The sequence below is a fragment of the Heloderma suspectum genome, chromosome 3 (genome assembly GCF_057233095.1).
Source record: "Heloderma suspectum isolate Gila_16-S chromosome 3, 16-S_ref, whole genome shotgun sequence".
Classification (NCBI taxonomy): domain Eukaryota; kingdom Metazoa; phylum Chordata; class Lepidosauria; order Squamata; family Helodermatidae; genus Heloderma; species Heloderma suspectum.
Window position 1 is genome coordinate 227661923 of NC_139460.1, and position 21745 is coordinate 227683667.

Consider the following 21745-nt stretch of genomic DNA (forward strand, 5'->3'; position numbering starts at 1 on the left):
ATGACTGAATGGCTTTCAAGTGCAGATTGGCTGGTGTAGCAGATTTTTCCTCCCTTTCCTGACATTCTGCACCCTGATAAACAGTGTGCTGGTCAATGGAGCCCAGTGGCATATGGGGGATATAGCCCCAGGAACATTCCAAAAATGGGACACGTTCTTGTTAGCCCTTAGAAATCTGGTCCACAACTAACTTTACTGGAGGGCCACTTTGAAGAGTGGAAGGTGGGTGGAAGGTAGGGTCCCCCTCCCCAAAAGAGGTTTGTGTGCTGGCCTGCCCCTTGGCCACAGCTCCCTGCAGATGCACCTTCTTCTCTCTAGTATGGCAATGATGGTACGAGGATTTGGCTCTGGGGACTCCAGCTGTTCAGTTGGGACTGTGTGCTACAAAACTTACTTCTGGGCTTCTCACTTCCTCCATAAGCTCCCAGATGCAAACAGAGCAACTGTCTTCCTTGGATCTTAATGATGTCACCACAAGTCAAGAAGATCCCTGTGGGTATGGAATTGTTTTCCAAGTGTTATCGCTACCATCATTTCCAGGTTTAATGAAAATGCCACCCAGATATGTGCATCACATGGGACTGCAATTCCCCCACCCTTATTGATCAGAAGTTTATTCTACATTAATCCAGGATGTATCATTTTGATCCTCAAAAGTGCAATCGCAAATTGAGTCAAACTTGTTTTAAATGCTATCAATATTTTATTTGCTATAGTCATGCTGGATCTTCAGTGCCCAGGAGCTATTCATAACTCTTTTTTAGGACTAAGAAGTCACTGTTTTGTTTTTTAAAAATCACAGCAACCCTATATCCATAGGGTCATAAATAGTATGTCCTGCTCAGCAATAAGAGCTAAATTCTCAGACAGACATTAACAGTGCTGTCCTAGGCTTACCCATTTTGCATGCTCTGGCTATAGACTGCAATGTATTTGTTTTTTTAAACTAAACTCTTGAAGTAGATCATTGAAGTTACCCATTGCATCAGTGGTTACATGGTTTCCTAAAGTCTTACAGGAGATCTATAATGTGTTGGGTGGCCATGTGTCCTCTTTGAGATACTGTCCTCTATTTGAAAGGCTTCCCTATCCAGTTCCAGGTTAAAGATAATGAACCATTGGAACTATTGCCCATCCACGGGGAGCACCTGAACAGTCAGGCACGCAGGTCACCTGGTCACAGTCTTCTGCACTATGGTAAGATTTACTGTATTTCTATTCAACTTATAATAATAACTTCTAAATTTGCATCTATGCATAGAAATTAGCAAGTGCAAACTTTATGCAAACTTGCACCCTCTTTTGTCCTCTTTTTTGATGATGCCAAAAAAGAGGAAACACAATTCCTACATGGCCACTCTAATAATGTACCTGAGTCCACAAGCATCAAATCTAATAATGTACAGTGATCACATTGACAATTCCTGGAGACAATGAATGTGTGTGTCTTTCTTGGCTACCTCTATGACAGGACCACACCAGAACTGAATGAAATGTCCTCAGAAGTGGCCCTAGCATCACTGGCCCTAGCACCTATGGGGGCTTCAAGGGTACTTAATGGAGACCCTCCTCCCCCTCCCAAAGGAAGATGCACTACTTGGACATTGTGCAAGACTGAGAAGATGAGTAATCACTGGGATCTTGGAAGATAGGCCCAAGATCTTTCTCATCTTTTGGAGAGAGGGACATTTTTCTCCCGCTCTCAAAATACTAGAACCTGGGGTCATCCTATGAAGCTGATTGGTGGGAGATTCAGGACAGATAAAAAGAAGTACTTCTTCACACAGCACATAGTTACACTATAGAATTCGCTACCACAAGGCATAGTGATGGCCACCAATTTGGATGGCTTTAAAAGGGGATTGGACAAATTCATGGAGGAGAAGGCTAACGATGGCTACTAGTACTGATGGCTATGTGCTACCTCCAGAACCAGAGGCAGTGAGCCCATGTACACCAGTTGCTGGGGAACTTGGGTGGGAGGGTGCTGTTGCACTCATGCCCTGGTTGTGGGTTCCCGGTCAACAGCTAGTTGGCCACTGTGTGAACAGAATGCTGGACTAGATAAACTCCTGGTCTGATCCAGCATGGCTCTTCTTATGTTCTCATGGTGTAGTAATTACCTAATTGGCTGCAGTCTGACTCCCTTACATTTCTGTTGACAGAGATTCTTCATTCTTTTATTGTTGTGTTTTTAATTGTGCTTTTAAAGTATTTGTTTTACAATTGTTTTAATGAAGCTTTGTGTTAAATTTTAGGGTTTTTTTGTCAGCTGCTTTGAGTGCCATTTCCTTGGTAGAAAGGTGGGGTATAATCCATCATTAAAATAGATATGCATTGTACACAAGGTTAAGCTTTTAGAGAAAATGGTTTCAAATAAGGCTTCATGTCTAATGAGTAGTTTTTACATAGAAAGCAGAATGTATGATTCTAATAAGGGTTAAACCTGTGTGATCACAACATCACCACGGTTTTAGGGTTGTTGTTGTTTATTTGGTCAGTCACTTCCGACTCTTTGTGACTTCATGGACCAGCCCACATCAGAGCTTCCTGTTGGCCGTCACCACCCCCAGTTCCCCCAAGGTCGAGTCTGTCACCTCCAGACGGCCCTAGGTCGGCCCCTCTTCCTTTTGCCTTCTACTTTCCCTAGCATCAGCATCTTCTCCAGGGTATCCTGTTTTCTCATGATGTGGCCAAAGTACTTCAGTTTTGCCTTTAAGATCATTCCCTCAAGTGAGCAGTCTGGCTTTATTTCCTGGAGTATGGACTGGTCTGATCTTCTTGCAGTCCAAGGCACTCTCAGAATTTTCCTCCAGCACCACAGTTCAAAAGCATCTATCTTCCTTCGCTCAGCCTTCCTTATGGTCCAGCTCTCGCAGCCATAGGTTACTACGAGGAATACCAACTATGCGGACCTTTGTTGTCAGTGTGATGTCTCTGCTCTTCACTATTTTATCAAGTTTGTCATTGCTGTCCTCCCAAGAAGTAAATGTCTTCTGATTTCCTGGCTGCCAGTCAGCATCTGCAGTAATTTTTGCACCTAGAAAGACAAAGTCTGTCACTGCTTCCACATCCCTCTATTTGCCAGTTATCAATCAAGCTGGTTGCCATAATCTTGGTTTTTTTGAGGTTTAACTACAACCCAGCTTTTGCAGTTTCTTCTTTCACCTTCGTCATAAGGTTCCTCAGCTTCTCCTCGCTTTCAGCCATCAAAGTGGTATCATCTGCATATCTGAGATTGTTAATGTTTCTTCCAGAGATTTTAACTCCAGCCTTGGCTTCATCAAGCCCAACACATCGCATGATGTCTTCTGCGTACAGGTTGAATAGGTAGGGTGAGAGTATACAACCCGGCCGTACTCCTTTCCCAATCTTAAACCAGTTCGTTGTTCCGTGGTCTGTTCTTACTGTTGCTACTTGGTTGTTATACAGATTCCTCAGGAGGCAGACAAGATGACTTGGTATCCCCATCCCACCAAGAACTTGCCACAATTTGTGATGATCCACACAGTCAAAGGCTTTAGAATAGTCAATAAAACAGAAATAGATGTTTTTTCTGAAACTCCCTGGCTTTCTCCATTATCCAGCGGATATTGGCAATTTGGTCTCTAGTTCCTCTGCCTTTTCTAAACCCAGCTTGTACATCTGGCAATTCTCATTCCATGAACATACAGTTTTAGGTACGTTTAAGCCAATTGATTTCAATGGGTCTGCTCAGTTTTTGTTTGTTTGGGGGTATTGTTTAGTCCAAAACTGTTACAAACTCTGGGACAGCAACAGTATTTGATATGCGCTGCATGGGGAAAGTGGCATAATGAAAGTTCTTGCCATTTTGGCAGAAGTAGGGAGAGGCAATCAATGTATAGGATGTAATATATCATGTAGTTATGGGGTGGAGGAACATAAAAGATTATGAAGAAGGGGGAAGAAGAAGTTCCACTGAGGCTTTATTCAAATCTGTAGCATTACAGCTCATAAAATAGCCTTTTTTATACAGTAATCATGCAGGAGCTGTGGAGACTGGTGGTTCTGATGTCAGTGGGGTAGTGAATCTACTCCAGGTTTCATTCAGAACTCCTTAGAGTGCTACTTGGTTCTGACTGAAACCCAGAGGGGCAACATGTGCAGGAAGGTGCAACATCTAGCTCTCCAGATGTTTTGTCATACAACCCCATCATGCCTCACCATTGGCTATGGTGGCTAGGGCTGATGGGAGGAGTAGGCCCAAATATCGGGAGGGCAACAAGTTGTCCATCCCTGTAATGGAACAATAGCTATGGGACAGACGCCTGTGAGGTAAAGGCTCTTAATTACAGTCTGCTCTGTCTGAGGTATTTGCCTATACTTGCCTCCTCAGGGAGTGAGTTTCAGATCTGCAGGCTGCTGGACATGAAGCCCAAATCCTGGAACCAGCAGGAGGTACAGAATTCATATTTGAGTTTGGCAGTGGACTGGAGCCGTCATGGCACAGGTAAGTTGGTCCTTCAGATTCTATGAGCTGTTCTGATGAAGCAGTTTAATGATGAGGAATGAGCCTCTGAATATGAAGTGATATTCCAGGGAGAGTCAGCAGCGCGAGTGTCAGCATGATACCCGTTCTCATCCTGAAACAGTTGCAGCCTTGCACATGTCAGCAATTTTGGTCTAGGTAATTGACGTAATCAAGCCTATGAGTTATGAATAGGCAAACTTACCATGTATGACACATCATGATAGCTGATTCCAAAATCCAGGAAGACAGGGTTTTATTTCTTTATTTCTGTCATCAAAAGAAGGAAAAGCAGGGTTGGCTCTTTCAAAATGCAGAGGATGGCAAAATGACCTCCCCTGAGCTTATTTTTTAGAGCGTTCTGGTGCAATCCTGTGCATGCCTACTTGGAAGGAAGTCTGATCAGACTTACTCCCACCCAGGTAAGTGTGTATAGGATTGCCGTCTTAATTTAAGGTTGCAAATGCAATTGTCTGATACATTCAAGTCAAAGCATCTATAAAACCGTACTTGCACTTGTAGGTCCAATTAACTTGTTTGCTTATTTGGATTGTTAGCACACACCCCAGTCTGAGGGTTCAAGGCAAGTAGGGACACTTTAAAACCAAGGGCTGTGATACATTGTAGTAGTAATGGGGGACTTCAATTTCCCCGATATTTGTTGGGAGACAGATTCTGCAAAATATAGCCACTCCAGGAAACTTGTGTGGTGGATAACTTCCTCCTACAGAAAGTAGAGAAAGGAGCTAGAGGATCGGCTATCCTTGACTTGATCCTAACCAACAGATCAAGTGGATAAAGTAGCAGTTACAGGAACTCTGGGGGAAAACGACCATGTTGTACTTGAGTTCTTGGTTCTAAGGGAAGCAAAAGCCGAGTATAGCCAAACGTGTACCCTGGATTTTAGGAAAGCTGATTTTCATAAACTCAGAACAATGATCAGTAAGGTCCCATGGCAAGTGACTCTAATGACAAAAGGAGTCCAAGATGGGTGGGAGCTTTTAAAAAAGGAAATTCTCAAGGCACAATTACAAACAATTCCAACAAGAAGAAAAGGTGGAAGACAACAGAAGAAGCCAATGTGGCTTCATAAAAAGCTTAGGGATGACCTGAAAACAAAAAAGGACACATACAGGAAGTGGAGAGAAGGCCAAGCAACAAAGGAAGAGTACAGGCAGGTAGCACAGAATTGCAGGGATGGCATCAGGAAGGCTAAAGCTGAGAACAAGCTGCAGTTAGCGAGGGATGCTAAAAGCAACAAAAAGGCTTTCTTCAGCTATGTGTATAGTAAAAGACAGAGGAAAGAAATGGTGGTTCAGCTATTAAATAAGGATGGCAAAATGATAACAGATGACAAAGAAAAGGCAGAGGTGCTCAATTCCTACTTTGGCTCAGTCTTCTCCCAAAAGAGGGTCTATGACCCCTCTGGCAAAGGTGAAGTACAGGCTGAAGGGGCAGGATTGCAGCTTGAGATCAATAGGCATATGGTCAAGGAACACCTAATTACTTTGATTGAGTTCAGATCTCCAGGGCCAGATGAACTGCATCCTAGAGTAATACAGGAACTGGCAGAAGAACTCTCAGAACCGCTGTCTATTCTCTTTGAGAAATCATGGAGGATGGGGGAAGTGCCAGATGACTGGAGGAGGGCTAATGTTGTTCAAAAAGGGCAAAAAGGAAGAACTTGGAAACTACAGACCAGTCAGTCTGACATCAATCCCTGGGAAAATTCTGGAGCAGATGATAAAGCAATCCATCTGGAAGCACCTTGAAAACTATGCAGTGATTACTCGAAGCCAACATGGATTTGTCAAGAACAAATCCTGCCAGAAGATTCTCATCTCATTTTTTGATCAAGTAACCTTCCTTGTGGACTGTGGGAATGCTGTGGACATAATATACCTCAACTTCAGCAAAGCTTTCAACAAAGTGCCCCATGATACCTTGATGAGCAAACAAGCTCAAAGTGGGCTAGATGAAACAACGATCCGGTGGATCCACAGTTGGCTACAGAATCGGACTCAAAGAGTGCTTATCAATGGGATCTTCTCAAACTGGGGAGAGGTAATGAGCGGGGTATCACAGGGCTCAGTCCTGGGCCCCGTGCTCTTCAACAGATGACACAAAATTGGGCGGGATAGCTAATACTTTGGAAGACAGAAACAAAATGCAAAGTGATCTTGATAGACTGGAGCACTGGGCAGAAAACAACAGAATGACATTTAATAGGGATAAATGCCAAGTTCTGCACCTAGGAAAAAGAAACCAAATGCACAGTTACAAGATGGGGGATACATGGCTCAACAACACTATAAGTGAGAAGGATCTTGGAATTGTTGTCGATCACAAGCTGAATATGAGCCAACAATGTGATGTGGCTGCAAAAAAGGCCAATGCTATTTTGGGCTGCATTAATAGAAGCATAGCTTCCAAATCCCAGGAAGTACTAGTTCCCCTCTACTCAGCACTGGTTAGGCCTCATCTGGAGCACTGTGTCCAGTTCTGGGCACTACACTTTCAGAAGGAGGCAGACAAACTGGAGAGGGTTCAGAGGAGGGCAACAAAGATGATCAGGGGACTGGAAACAAAGCCCTATGAGGAGGAGAAACTGAAAGAACTGGGCATGTTTAGCCTTGAGAAGAGAAGACTGAGGGGAGATAGGATAGCGCTCTTCAAGTACTTGAAAGGTTGTCACAGAGAGGAAGGCCAGGATCTCTTCTCGATCATCCCAGAATGCAGGACACGGAATCATGGGCTCAAGTTACAGGAAGCCAGATTCCGGCTGAACATCAGGAAAAACTTCCTGACCATTAGAGCAATACGACAATGGAACCAATTCCCTAGGGAGGTGGTGGGCTCTCCCACACTGGAGGCATTCAAGATGAGGCTGGACAGCCATCTGTCAGGGATGCTCTGACTTGGATTCCTGCATTGAGCAGGGGGTTGGACTCGATGACCTTGTAGGCCCCTTCCAACCCTACTATTCTATGATTCTGTTCTATGATTCTATGACGTATGTAGTGTTGCCAGTATTTGAAGTGCTAAGTGCTCAGTAATGTTGTCTCCAAGTAAAGTTGTGTTGCACTGATTTTTACCTAGCGCAAATGACATCAAAGTGGAAACTGAAAGGCCCCTTCCAACCCTACTATTCTATGATTCTATGATTCTGTGATCCAGCGCTTTCAGGCAGCCACTGGAAAGTGCAGTTGCAACCCCATGCAGGGAGGTCTGTCTTGTCAAGCCACATCCTGGGGGCAGAAGGAAGCTATAGGCCTTTTTATTTCAGGAAATAAGGTCAAATCTGCACAGGTAATTAATTATACACTGTCAGGAGCAGCAGGGGCTAGAACCAGAGCTTCCTCATCTCAGTTCATCTGTCCTTTGTATCAAGCCACTTGAAGCTGTGGACAGAAGACATTCCCACGAGGTAGCCATCTTAGTCTGTTGCAGCAAAAATGACAAAGCACTGTATGGTACCTTAAAGATGAACACATTATGGCAGAAACTTTTGTGGATGAGAGTTCACTTCATCAGATGCACGAAGCAGTGCCCTGAGTTGGCAGATGTGCGCGTGTGTGTGCACGCACGCACCCTGACCAGGAACTGTAAGTAGTGAAGTCAGAGGGAAATAAAATACAAACAGTACAGACAGTGACAGTTACGTTAAAGCTTAAATGTCTGTAGAGTCATTACAGTGACCATAGGTGATGATCATCCTCACATTGGTATGTTAATGAGCTTTAGAACCTGCTATTCCAATTGGGACCATGTGTGGTAGACCTCACCTTATTGATAAATTGTAATTCAGCAATTTCATGCTGGAGTCTGCCTTTGAAATTCTTTTGTTGTAGAATTGCCAGGTTAAAGAATTTGAGGTCAGCAGCAGAGTGTCCTGGGAGGTTGAAATGTATCCCCGCTTGTTTTTGAATATTGCCATTTCTACGGATGTCAGAGAGATCCGCAACAGATTCAAATGAGTTTGGATTTCTGTGAATGCAACCTGTGGATTCTGCAGAGGACTGGCTCTTTCTGAGTCCTGTGGATTCTGTAGATGTGCGGACCATTTTTTTACTTTGGGAGTGAGGGGGATTTGTGCAATTCTGTTCATTTGCAAATCCAGTGTGCATTTCCGCTAGTGGGCATTAACTAATGCACACGTACGCAAATGTGCATTTGCAAAGGAACTAAATTCTCATACAAAAAATCAGATTCCATCAATGAGCGGATGACAGAATGGAAAATGTCTGAAAATCTCCGAAACACAGACAGAACAGATTTAACAAAATCTGTACATCCCTATTCATTTCTGATGTCAGATTTATCTCCACTGGTTCTTTTGCATAGAGACTGGCCTGTTTGTCCTATCTAGAAGATGATAGTATATATTATGTTGTGGGAAGATGAGCAGGTGAATGAACCTTTGTTGTTGCAGTTGATATTATTAGGTCTTGTAATAATGTTACCTGAGTAGATCTGGAGATGTAGTTGGCATCTGGGTTTATTGCATAGTCTGTGTTTGTGTTTCTGTTATGTGGCTTGTTTTTGCTGGTGAGTAGCTGTTCTAGGTTAGGGAACACCTACCACCCAAGGCCTGTGAGAGGCAGGTAGCGGCTGTACATCACTACTGATCCATGGGAGTAGGGATGTATGGACTGTGTAAAATTCACTCCGTCTGTGTTTCGTGGATTGTCAGGCACTTTTTGGTCTGTCATCATTCACAGACGGATGCGAATTTTATTTTTTTGTCATGCGGAAACATATGCAAATAATTATGTAAGAGGTTTCATCGCAATTTACATAATTTACCTTAGTGTGTAATATTTAGCATATTGTCCCCCTTCCACTCAGCTTTTCCTCAGCAGAAACTTTTGTGTCTTCCTACAAATAAATATGCATAAATTTCACAAAAGTTTTTTTAAAAAACCACCCGAAAGTCCACGGACTCAGCTTGGCCTGAAGGAGCTGCTCTGCAGTGGATTCCACAGGTCAGATTCTTAGAAATCTGAGCTCATTTTAGTCTTGAATTCCTCTAGCATCCCTACATAGGAATGGTCTTAACTAGGAGCTGTAGGTGGCATGTGGTGTTCTGACACTTTCTCTTCTAGATCTAATCTGTATTAGATTATTCCTGTGTACCAGCCTGGCCCTGTTCTGCTTTTTCACTTCACTGAGTAGGTATTGTAGTTTATGAAATGCCTGATGCAAATCCTTAAGCTTTGAGTCTTTGCCTGAGTCAGAAAAGATATGGGGCTTCTTCACACGGAGCTTTTATCCTGCTATTGAGATGGGTCACTCACAGAAGTTTGAGGGCCCTTTAGATGACATCATGAACCTCCAGGTTGACTCCTGCACTAAATGACTTTTATTCCATTTTTAAATAGATCGGAGATAATGAGCTATGAAATTACCATGCTTGAGTTCCCTCCGTGAAAAAGGAAAAGCCACAATAAGAGGGACCAGACCAATCAAACATATGGAAGACTCAGGTAAGGGGGAAAAGGGGGGAAGGACATCTGTGTAAAGGGGGTCTGTTGTGATCCTCCTTTTAAGATGGAGGCAGAAAGCCCCATTTTAAATGTGGGATTTTAGGCTGATGTAGAGATGCTCATGTTTGTATGTTGCAGGGCTTGACTGTAGACAATGGATTTTGGGTTGTGTTTTGGGCAGTAGGTTGAAGCATTAATATAATATGTTCTCTGAGTGGATGCTTATATAGCTGTTATGTTAATGCATGGTAGTGTTCAGAAGGTGGACTTGCTGAGTGGATTGGTTTAGGTGCAGGCTGATGGTGGGATGTATTCACCTCAATGGGTGTCTGCACTGAGGAGTGGACACAGAGTGCTGGAGATAGTTTGAGTCCATGGAAAATGGAACTTGGAGGGATGTTCCACTATCCCCATCGCCACCACCTTGTGTTGGCACTCTGTTAAACAGCAAATACTCCTAGCAAGGGGAGGATGCAAGCTAATTTGGTGCATGACACAATGTACAGGAAAGAGGGGGAGAGATCAATGACTGGGTGAGTCAGGGTCATCATAGGCTGTTCTTTATGAGTGTGCTATATGCTTTAATGTAATTCCTTTTCTTCTGCTTTCCTCTCTCCCACTGCCTGCTATTTCTTTTACTGGCAGAGATCTGTCTAAATATATGTCTAAAAGGTTTGGGCAGCTATGATCAACTAAGGAAGCCATTTGTCTTTTGTCTCGTATTTTTGATGTCCCGTTCTCTCTTCTTTAGAAACCAGGATAGATGGATTGATTTCAAAACTTTGGCATGAGCCGCTGTCATTCTCCCTGCAATCCGCTCCACTTTAATTTCCCAATGATGTCCGATCCATGCGGTAGATGGAGCAAAGAACTGCAGGAAAATCCATGCCAGTGCTTAATGAGCGGCAGGGAGCCCGAGCAATCTAACAAAATAACAGCCGCAATGTTCTGAAGGAAGTAACTTGCTGAGTGTGAAATACCAGACATCTTTTCATACCTTTCATATATCTGCACCTTTTTAAAGAACTGCACTTTCTCTCTTTAAAAAATTGCTGATTCTTTCCCCATAGAACATTTAATATCACTTCAGTATTCTTGACTTTTGTTGTCTCCCTCACTTTCCAGGCATACCCCATTTCCAGTCTCATCCCCATTTCGGGGACACCACCAGTGCCTCCCTTTTTTCTCTTCTTCTTTTTTTTTTTTACTGCCTGAATGTAGGTGTTGAAGGCTCAGAGACCATGTCAGGAAAATGGTGACAATCCTCCATAACACTGTCTTTCAGGGATATTTGATACTTTTGTGATGTCGCTTCACACATCCGTTGACTTTGCATCCCCAAACATTGGTTTTGTCCCCCTTTGTTCATTGCAACTTTCTCCCAGTTTATTTCTACTTTGACCAAGGCCTGGATTATTATTAGTTGGCATTATTATTAGGAGCATAGCACAATAGAGATTGTCTTCCTTTAAGCAATCCTTTCCCAACCTGGTGCCCCCCAGAAGGGCTGGACTACAGCTCCCAGCATCCCCCAGCATGACTCTTGTGAAGTTTTTTTCCCCATTCTAAGAGGTCGAAATGCCTCTCCTAAGGCTTAGTTACTCGCAGTAAGAGCTTTAACCTAAAATATGCTGGCGTCTTGGCCTTTCCCCTTTTGCCATGCCCACCATTGGAGTGCAGCCCCAGAAAGCTTCTCTGGATTGGAATTTGACCATAAGGCTAAAAGAGGTTCTCTGTTCCCCTCAGCTAAACACACAGGGCTACTATGAGGCAGAAAAAGTGATGGTGTGATACAGTGGCGAGAAAATAAACCCTAACAATAATTACAGAAAATCCATAGTTTTACCATGAAAGTCTTCGTGAATCAAAACCAGGCCTTTTCTAAATATCCAGTGGAGTTTATATTAACCAGTTCAGTGTCATGTGAAATAAAATGATGTATAAATTAGGAAAACCATGAGTGCTTAAGAGTCAGGGTATGTGCAAAAGTAAGTGAACCCCTGGTTGCACCGGCTCAGTTAAAAGGAATAATTAGAATCGGGTGTTTAAGTAATTAGGTAGAACTTCAGGGGTGAGTTTGGGAGGCCCCACCCTATAAAAGGATCAGAAACTTTGTGAGTTTGGTCTTCACCATATGGTTGTGTGGAAACATGTCATACCATGATCAAAAAACATCCCTGAGGACCTCATCTGCTCATCAGTCTAGAAAGGGTTACAAAACCATTTCTAAGGATTTGGGGCTCCATCAATCCACTGTCAGACATATAGTCTACTGTGACACTCCTGCCCTGGGTTCTACCTTCCTCATCTTCCACCTGATGAAACTGAGAAGAAAACCCCCTCAGGACACCTGCCTCTACTGAGTTAGTTGTCCTCCCTGACACAGACAGCTTTAGCCCCTTTTTCTCTCTGGGTTGAAGAGACACCCAATATGCCAAACTGGTTCCTTCTACCCAATACAGGAGAAGTAACAAGGAAATATATTTTACTAATGGTAGTGCAATAAGACAAACCAACACATGGGATTTTGTAGTTTTAAATAAATTTCTATTTTTTTTTAATTTTTAACAAGAAGGTTATCATCAATCGAACTATGCTTGGTCCTAACCTCTCTGCCTGTTCTACCCCTTCTAAATCCTATACTCCAAACTCCACTCATTAGATGTAGTTTCCTCAATCCCTAAGATCCTATCTTCTAACTCTCAGTCTATTCCTTTTATAACCTCAGAATCTCTCTCTCTCTCTCTCTCTCACCCACACCCTCACGCACCCTCACGCACCCACACACACCCACACACACGCACACCTTTCACTCCCTCCCTAACACTCTATTAACCCTATCTTATCTGGGTCACATCTAACAATGCAAACACATACATCAATATAACATGCATATGTTACAACCACCACCACCCCCCACACACACACCATTACAACCTGGAGGAAATAACCCCCCCCTTTATTTAGGAGGTTTAAACAGGAAAAGTGGTATAGAAGTCCTTTCAATAAAACTGTCCATCAGTTGAACTCACTATTTCACCTGTAAAAACAACAACCCCACAACAACACCATCAATCAACCACACCCCTTTCCCCAAGACAGGAGAAAGAAAACTATTGTTCTGAATACTCAGTTAAAGAGAACAATACTTAGTCCTTGGTTGATAGCAGATCTTTAGTTGCCTGCAGAACTCTCTCTCCTGGACAGTCCATCAGCAACCGTGTTCTCTCAATCAGCCATATGTTGGATCTCGGCTTGATATTCCTGGAGTTTCCATGACCAGCACTGCAATGATTTTTTTATATATATAGTTCTTCATTGTCTGTTTCTTGGATTTCTTTGCCAACTTTCTCCATTGGCATTTTGGTGCTGCTTGGAGACTTGGATTTCTTCTTCTCCTTTGTCAGCTTCTCTCGATCACTCTGCACTTTAAACTTTTTCTTTTTTTGGTTCTCTTTTTTTGGTTCTCTTTTTTGGTTCTCTTATGCCAGCATCCTCAGCTGCTGGTTTCCATTTCTTGTCTGGCTTCTCTTTCATTTCAGCCTTAGAAGACTTTGTTGTTTTTGGAGTCATGACTGCTACAGCAGGGGTGTCTCATCTGTCTTCTGGGGCTCCTGCACCAGTAAGGTGGACAGCAACCTGTCTCCCACTCTCAGAGCTGACTTCTATAGGACAAACTTTGGACAACAAGGCCAGTAGCAATTGTATTGCAGCAGTTTCTTTAGCTTTGCCATTGCTTGGCACCTTTGTTGTAGATTTCTTTGCTGTGGAGGCTTTGGACCCAACACTTGGTCCTCTTTTCCCTTCCACAGATGTTTTACTTGTCTTGGCACCCCCATTTCTCTTTCAGAAGAGGACAAGGGATTAATCTCTGCCTTCATTACAATTCTTTCTTCAGCTTCTGTGTCAGTCACTGCTTGATGAGTTGTCAGCAGAGGATGCTTTCTCAAAAGGCTTTGCAAAAGCACTGATTATAGGAATATCTGTTTTCCCAGCACAGGGGAAACACATTTTTCCTCAGTGGATGAAAATTTGACATTCCTCAGGATGTCAAATGACCTGAGATACCTTTCAAGAGGAAATTAGCCTTTTCTCCATTCAGTTTGGTATCAATATAGGTGTTTAGATCATATTTGTCTCTAACCACATAAGGTCTTTCCCCAAATCCCTGGTTTTGGTTTTGCTGAGCAGTGGCTTAGTTAAACTGTGCCCTTTCCCCAAAAGATTTCAGACCATTGTCCCAAAGAATTTGTTCTCTTCGGGTTTCTCCAAAAGGGAATTTTTACGACTGCCTGTGTTTTTAATATTTCCAAACTCTGATCACTCCCAAGAGCATTTCTGAATTCACTGTCAGCTTGAGCTGGGCTATTTGTAACAACTAAGTCCTCTGTCTCACTGCCGGCCATTTCACTTTGTTTGCTAGGCAACAGCTTCACTGACAAGTCTGTCTCTGACACTGTGTAGCAATCTCCCTCTTTCTCTTTCTCTGTGAAAGATTCCCTCTTTCACAGAATCACTGTCCTTCACTCCTTTCTGAGACCTAGTCACAATGTATATTTGCCTCTCATGAGACATAGTATCTTTTCCCAAAATAAATGACTCACATTGTTCAGAGTTAACCCCTACTTCAAACTCTCCCTCAGAATCTCTCTAGGCTACTCTGATTTTTTCCAAAGGTATTTGAACAGGTTCCTCTCTTATACCTTTAATTTAAATAGTTTTCTGAGGTAAAGTATTCTCAGGATTAACTATATCTGAATGTATTAAGGAAATTTCAGCACCAGTGTCAAGTACAGCTATATATTTATTTCTATTTAGGGTCACTTTCTTCCTCAGAGTGTCATCAAATTCATCTGCTAGATCCCACTTCAACATATAACAAAGTGAAGCCTCAGGTTGGTCAAGTTGTGTGTTCCTTTTGTTACAAAAATTGTGTTCTTTTCCTTGGTAGACTTTCCAATTCATTTATCAAGAACGAGAGGAGGCAGAGATCTGGTCCAACACGATTTTATTCTGCAGAATAAGGCAACCCTTGGGGCTAACGCTCCATCAAAGGTTACAATCAAGTGATGTGATTCAAAAGTTTATATAGGCCAGACCTTTGGGGCTGTCTTACGCTTGCGCTGTACTAATCTCTTTTTCTAGCTGAGAGGGAAACAGAAGACAGGCAGCACCTTTGACATATCTAGGCATGCGCAGAGAGGTAGCCTTGTACTCTAGTAAACACATTCTTGGCATTCTTGAGTCTCTGATAAGGCGCTGTGTCTTTGTTTAGCATGGCAGTCTCACACTGAGGTAAAACAGACATAGCCTAGCTTATAAAATCATGGGATAACAGACATACTACAACTGAAATTTCTATAACACTTTGAATTTGAACAGGCCTGACTGAGGTGGATTTTTCTGTCTTCTCACTGAGTCTTGGACAATTAGGTTAATATGACCAGATAAATCACAGTTATAACAAGCTTTGTCTGTTGTTTCCAAGTAAAGGTTATACTTGAAGTTTTCTGTCAAGATTCTCAGAGGTCTGTTGATTTTGTTCTTTATCAACTTCTTTATCAACCATCCAGATGTATTTCTATTTCTGTTCTGGTAATCTTTATTTGTTCTACCAATAAGATTAAATCCTCTATTTAAAGCAAAATTATCAGTTAACTTGGCCACATCTTTGACAGTTTTTGGATTTCAATCCCAGACCAAAAGTTTTATATCCTGTGGTAGAATCATAGAACAGTAGGGTTGGAAGGGGCCTACAAGGCCATTGAGACTAGGGGTGGATGAAAGTCACTTACCTTTTCTCGCAGCTTGTTCGCGGTGGGGGGGAGCGCTTCGCTGCTCCCCCCGTGAAGTTCAGGCCGGGGCGGGGAGGCTTCCCGCCTCGCCCGGCCGAAATTCAGGCCGGGGGGGGAGGCTTCCCGCCTCGCCCGGCCGAAATTCAGGCCGGGGAGGAGGTTTCCCGCCTCGCCTGGCCGCGAACACGGAAGTTTAAAAAAAAAAAGAAAACATCCCCTGATAGGCTACGTGACGATTCACGTAGCCTATCACGGCTGACTTTGCAAATCTTGCCGTGATAGGCTACGTGAATCGTCACGTAGCCTATCAGGGGACGTGTTTTTTTTTTTTTTCTTTCATTGCAATGGCGGGGGCGGCAGCTGGTCGAAAGACCGGCTGCCGCTCCCGCCCCGCTCGAACACCGGACGAACCGCCAGCTGGACCCGCCGCCGGGAGGGACATTCAGGGAAGGTAAGTCCCGTCCCGGGGGGGGGGGGCAGGGGGGGCGGAGGATTTCTCCCCGAAACTTGTTCGGGGGGCCGAACATGTTGGCGCTCGGCCCCCCGAAGTTTCGGGGAGAAATTCTCCGCCATCCCTAATTGAGACCAACCCCCTGCTCAATGCAGGAATCCAAGTCAGAGCATCCCCGACAGATGGCTGTCCAGCCTCATCTTGAATGCCTCCAATGAGGGAGAGCCCACCACCTCCCTAGGGAATTGGTTCCATTGTCGTATTGCTCTAACAGTCAGAAAGTTTCTCCTGATGGTCAGCCGGAATCTGGCTTCCTGTAACTTGAGCCCATGATTCCATGTCCTGCATTCTGGGATGATCAAGAAGAGATCCTGGCCTTCCTCTCTGTGACAACCTTTCAAGTACTTGAAGAGCGCTATCATATCTCCCCTCAGTCTTCTCTTCTCAAGGCTAAACATGCCCTCATAGGGCTTTGTTTCCAGTACCCTGATCATCTTTGTTGCCCTCCTCTGAACCCTCTCCAGTTTGTCTGCATCCTTCTGAAAGTGTGGTGCCCAGAACTGGACACAGTACTCCAGATGAGGCCTAACCAGTGCTGAGTAGAGGGGAACTAGTACTTCCTGGGATTTGGAAGCTCTGCTTCTATTAATGCAGCCCAAAATGGCATTGGCCTTTTTTGCAGCCACATCACATTGTTGGCTCATATTCAGCTTGTGATCGACAACAATTCCAAGATCCTTCTCGCTTGTAGTGTTGTTGAGCCACGTATCCCCCATTGTGTAACTGTGCATTTGGTTTCTTTTTCCAAGGTGCAGAACTTGGCATTTATCCCTATTAAATGTCATTCTGTTGTTCTCTGCCCAGCACTCCAGTCTATCAAGATCACTTTGAATTTTGTTTCTGTCTTCCAAAGTATTAGCTATCCTGCCAATGTTGTGTCATCTGCAAATTGATCAGCATTCCCTGCACCTCCTCCTCCAAGTCATTAATAAAAACGTTGAAGACCACTGGGCCCAGGACTGAGCCCTGCGGTACTCCCCTCATTACCTTCCCCCAGTTTGAGAAGGTCTCATTGATAAGCACTCTTTGAGTCCAATTCTGTAGCCAATTGTGGATCCACCGGATCGTTGTTTCATCTAGCCCACTTTGAGCTAGTTTGCTCATCAGGATATTATGGGGCACTTTGTCGAAATCTTTGCTGAAGTCAAGGTATATTATATCTAAAGCATTCCCACAGTTCACAAGGGAGGTTACTTGATCAAAAAATGAGATGAGATTCTTCTGGCAGGATTTGTTCTTGACAAATCCATGTTGGCTTCGAGTAATTGATATATGAACTGATCTAAGATCATAAGTTGACTCAGGTCTTCTGTGGTTTTAACACTAGCACTACTGACCCATTTTTCAAAGTAATCAGTAAGCTTATAACCAAATTCCACATGATGACTTGCATGAGGACTTGCATTCTGTTACTGTGGTGTTCCTAAACTGCTTTCTGAAAACTCTGGCCCATATCTAAACCTTTGATATACAGCAGCCTTAAAGGTTTCAAAGTCCACTACTTCAGCCACAGGAAAAGTATTAAATACCTCAGATAATTCTCCTCTAACCAAACTAGGAATAAATCTCATATAATCAGTTGGAGCTATATTCCACATCTGAGCAGCTTTTAAAAATGTGGTGAAAAATACTCATGGATCTTCCCCAACAACATATTGGGTAAATCCTTATGGGATAATTTAGGAGGTCCTGCTTCTTCCACAGTTCTCCTTTTATCCTCCCTAGGGATGGCGGAGAATTTCTCCCCGAAACTTCGGGGGGCCGAGCGCCAACGTGTTCGGCCCCCCGAACAAGTTTCGGGGAGAAATCCTCCGCACCCCCCCCACCCCCCGCACCCCCCCGGGACAGGACTTACCTTCCCTGAATGTCCCTCCCGGCGGCGGGTCCGGTTGGTGGTTCGTCCGGTGTTCGAGCGGGGCGGGAGCGGCAGCCGGTCTTTCGACCGGCTGCCGCCCCCGCCATTGCAATGAAAGAAAAAAAAAAACACGTCCCCTGATAGGCTACGTGACGATTCACGTAGCCTATCACGGCAAGATTTGCAAAGTCAGCCGTGATAGGCTACGTGAATCGTCACGTAGCCTATCACGGGTGACTTTAAAAAAAAAAAAAAAGCGCGTACGTGAATGGCGGCCCCCATAGGGAGCCGCCATTCGCGTTCCTTATTTGGTCGCTGTAGTCTATGTCAATGTTTACGTAGACTACGGCGAAAATAAGGCAACGCAAATAGCGTTGCCCTTATTTTCGCCGTAGTCTACGTAAACATTTACGTAGACTACAGCAACTAAATAAGGAACGCGAATGGCGGCTCCCTATGGGGGCCGCCATTCGCGTACGCGCTTTTTTTTTTGTTAAAGTTACCCGTGATAGGCTACGTGACGATTCACGTAGCCTATCACGGCTGACTTTCCAGATCTAGCCGTGATAGGCTACGTGAATCGTCACGTAGCCTATCAGGGGACGTTGTTTTGTTTTTGTTTTTACTTTCGTGTTCGCGGCCGGGCGAGGCGGGAAGCCTCCCCCCCGGCCTGAATTTCGGCCGGGCGAGGCGGGAAGCCTCCCCCCCCGGCCTGAATTTCGGCCGGGCGAGGCGGGAAGCCTCCCCCCCCCGGCCTGAACTTCGCGGGGGGAGCAGCGAAGCGCTCCCCCCCACCGCGAACAAGCTGCGAGAAAAGGTAAGTGACTTTCGTTCACCCCTAATCCTCCCTCAATATGTTCTCTTTTCCCAATTCAATCCTTTCTCATTCATTCTCTCTCTCTCTCTCTTTCTCCAATTCAATCTCTCTCTTTCATTCTCTCTCTCCTTTATTTGTGACTCTCTCTCCCACAGCTGCATCTCTGCCCTAAGTTTCTCTCTTTCAAATTCCGAGTACTGAGACATTCCTTATGCACATGTCTTAAAGGATTTACCTCAGCTTCTCCAGCACCTCTGCCTATGAGGTGATCTCTTAACATTTTTAATTCATCTACTGACTTCCACTTATAAGGGATATTCAGACTTTTACATTTCTAGATGAGTCCTTCCTTTTCATGCATTTCCCTCAGAGTTTTCCTCACCCAAATGATGTTAGTATTTGGGTTTTCTTGAGATAGGTTTAGGATTGATACCTTGTAACACTATTGTACATTCCTGTCACCTCCTGACTACATAAGTATCTGTCTCTTTATAACTCAGTGGCTTATGATGAAATAAAGCCCCTTTATTTCAGATCCCTTTATTTCGGATCCTACCACAGCCACCACTTGTGACATTCCTGCCCTGGGTTCTTCCTTCTCCAGCTTCCACCTGCTGAAACTGAGAAAAAGTAACCCCTCCGGATGTCTGCCTCCATTGGGTTAGTTGTACCCCACTGACACACACAGATCCAGCCCCTTTTTCTCTCTGGGTTGAAGAGACACCCAAGATGCCTAATTGGTTCCCTGTACCCAATACAGGAGAAGTAACAAGGAAATATGTTTTACTAATGGTAGCGCAACATGTGGGATTTTGTAGTTAAAAATAAAACAAATAGAAGTTTATTTAAAACAAGATTATTATCAATCAAACTATGCTTAGTCCTAACCTACCTGCCTTCTCTACCCCTTCTAAATCCTCTAACCCAAACCCCATTCATCTGATGTAGTTTCCTCAATCCCTAAGGCCCTATCTCTCTTCGGTCAGTTCATTCCTGTTATAATCTCAGAATCCCACCCCCATTCTCTCTCTCTCTCTCTCTCTCTCTCTCTCTCTCTCTCTCACACACACACACACACACACACACACACACACACAGGCACCCACTTACCCTCCCACCTTTCACTCACTCCCTAACACTCTATTAACCCTATCTTACCTGGGTCACACCCTTCATGGATCATTGCCTTGTTGCGGCAAAGGGGCTTGTGTAACTCAGTGAAGCCATAAGCTATGCCGTGCAGGGCCACCAAAAACGGACAGGTCATGGTGGAGAGTTCTGACAAAATGTGGTCCACTGGGGAAGGAAATGGCAACCCACTACAGTATTCTTGCCAAGAAAACCCCATGGAACGTATCACAAGGCTAAAAGATATGTCACTGGAAGATGAGGCCCTCAGGTTGGAAGGTGTCCAATATACTACTGGGGAAGAGCAGAGGGAATTTCCAAGTAGCTCCAGAAAGAGTGAAGTGGCTGGGCCAAAGCCAAAAGGACACTCAGCTGTGGATGTGAAAACACGTCTGGTGGTGAAAAGAAAGTCTGATGCTGTAAAGAACAATATAGTTTAGGAACCTGGAATGTAAGATCAATGAATCAAGGTAAGCTGGAGGTGGTCAAGCATGAGATGGCAAGATTGAACATGGACATCTTGGCAATCAGCGAACTAAAATGGACAAGCATGGGCGAATATAATTCAGGTGACCATTATATCTACTACTGTGGGCAAGAATCCCTTAGAAGAAATGGAGTAGCACTCATAGTCAACAAAAGGGTAGGAAAAGCAGTACTGGGGTACAATCTCAAAAACAATAGAATGATCTCAGTACGAATCCAGGGCAAACCATTCAACATCACAAAAGCTGAGATTGATCAGTTCTATGAAGACCTACAACACCTTCTAGAACTAACACCAAAAAAAGATGCCCTTTTCATCATAGGGGATTGGAAGGCTAAAGTAGGAAGTCAAGAAATCACCAGAATAACAGGCAAGCATGGCCTTGGTGTACAAAATGAAGCAGGACAAAGGCTAATAGAGTTTTGCCAAGAGAACATGCTGATCATAGCAAACACTCTTTTCCAACAGCACAAGAGGCGACTCTACACATGGACATCACCAGATGGTCAATATCGAAATCAGATTGATTATGTCCTTTGCAGCCAAAGATGGAGAAGCTCTATACAGTCAGTAAAAACAAGACCTGGAGCTGACTGTGGCTCAGATCATGAGCTTCTTATTGCAAAATTTCGGCTGAAATTGAAGAACGTAGGGAAAACCACTAAACCATTCAGGTATGACCTAAATCATATCCCTTATGAATATACAGTGGAGGTGAGGAATAGATTTCAGGGATTAGACCTGATAGACAGAGTGCCAGAGGAACTATGGACGGAGGTCCGTAACATTGTTCAGGAGGCAGCAACTCAATCCATCCCAAAGAAAAAGAAATGCAAGAAAGCAAAGTGGCTGTCTGAGGAGGCTTTACAAGTAGCTGAGAAAAGGGAAGCGAAAAGCAAGGGAGAAAGGGGAAGATATATCAACTGAATGCAGATTTCCAGAGAACAGCAAGGAGAGACAAGAAGGCCTTCTTAAATGAACAATGCAAAGAAATCGCGGAAAACAATAGAATGGGAAAGACTAGAGATCTTTTTAAGAAAATCGGAGATCTCAAGGGAAGGTTTTGTGCAAAGATGGGCATGATAAAGGACAAAGAAGGCAGGGACCTAACAGAAGCAGACGAGATTAAGAAGAGGTGGAAAGAATACACAGAAGAACTATACAGGAAAGATCTTAA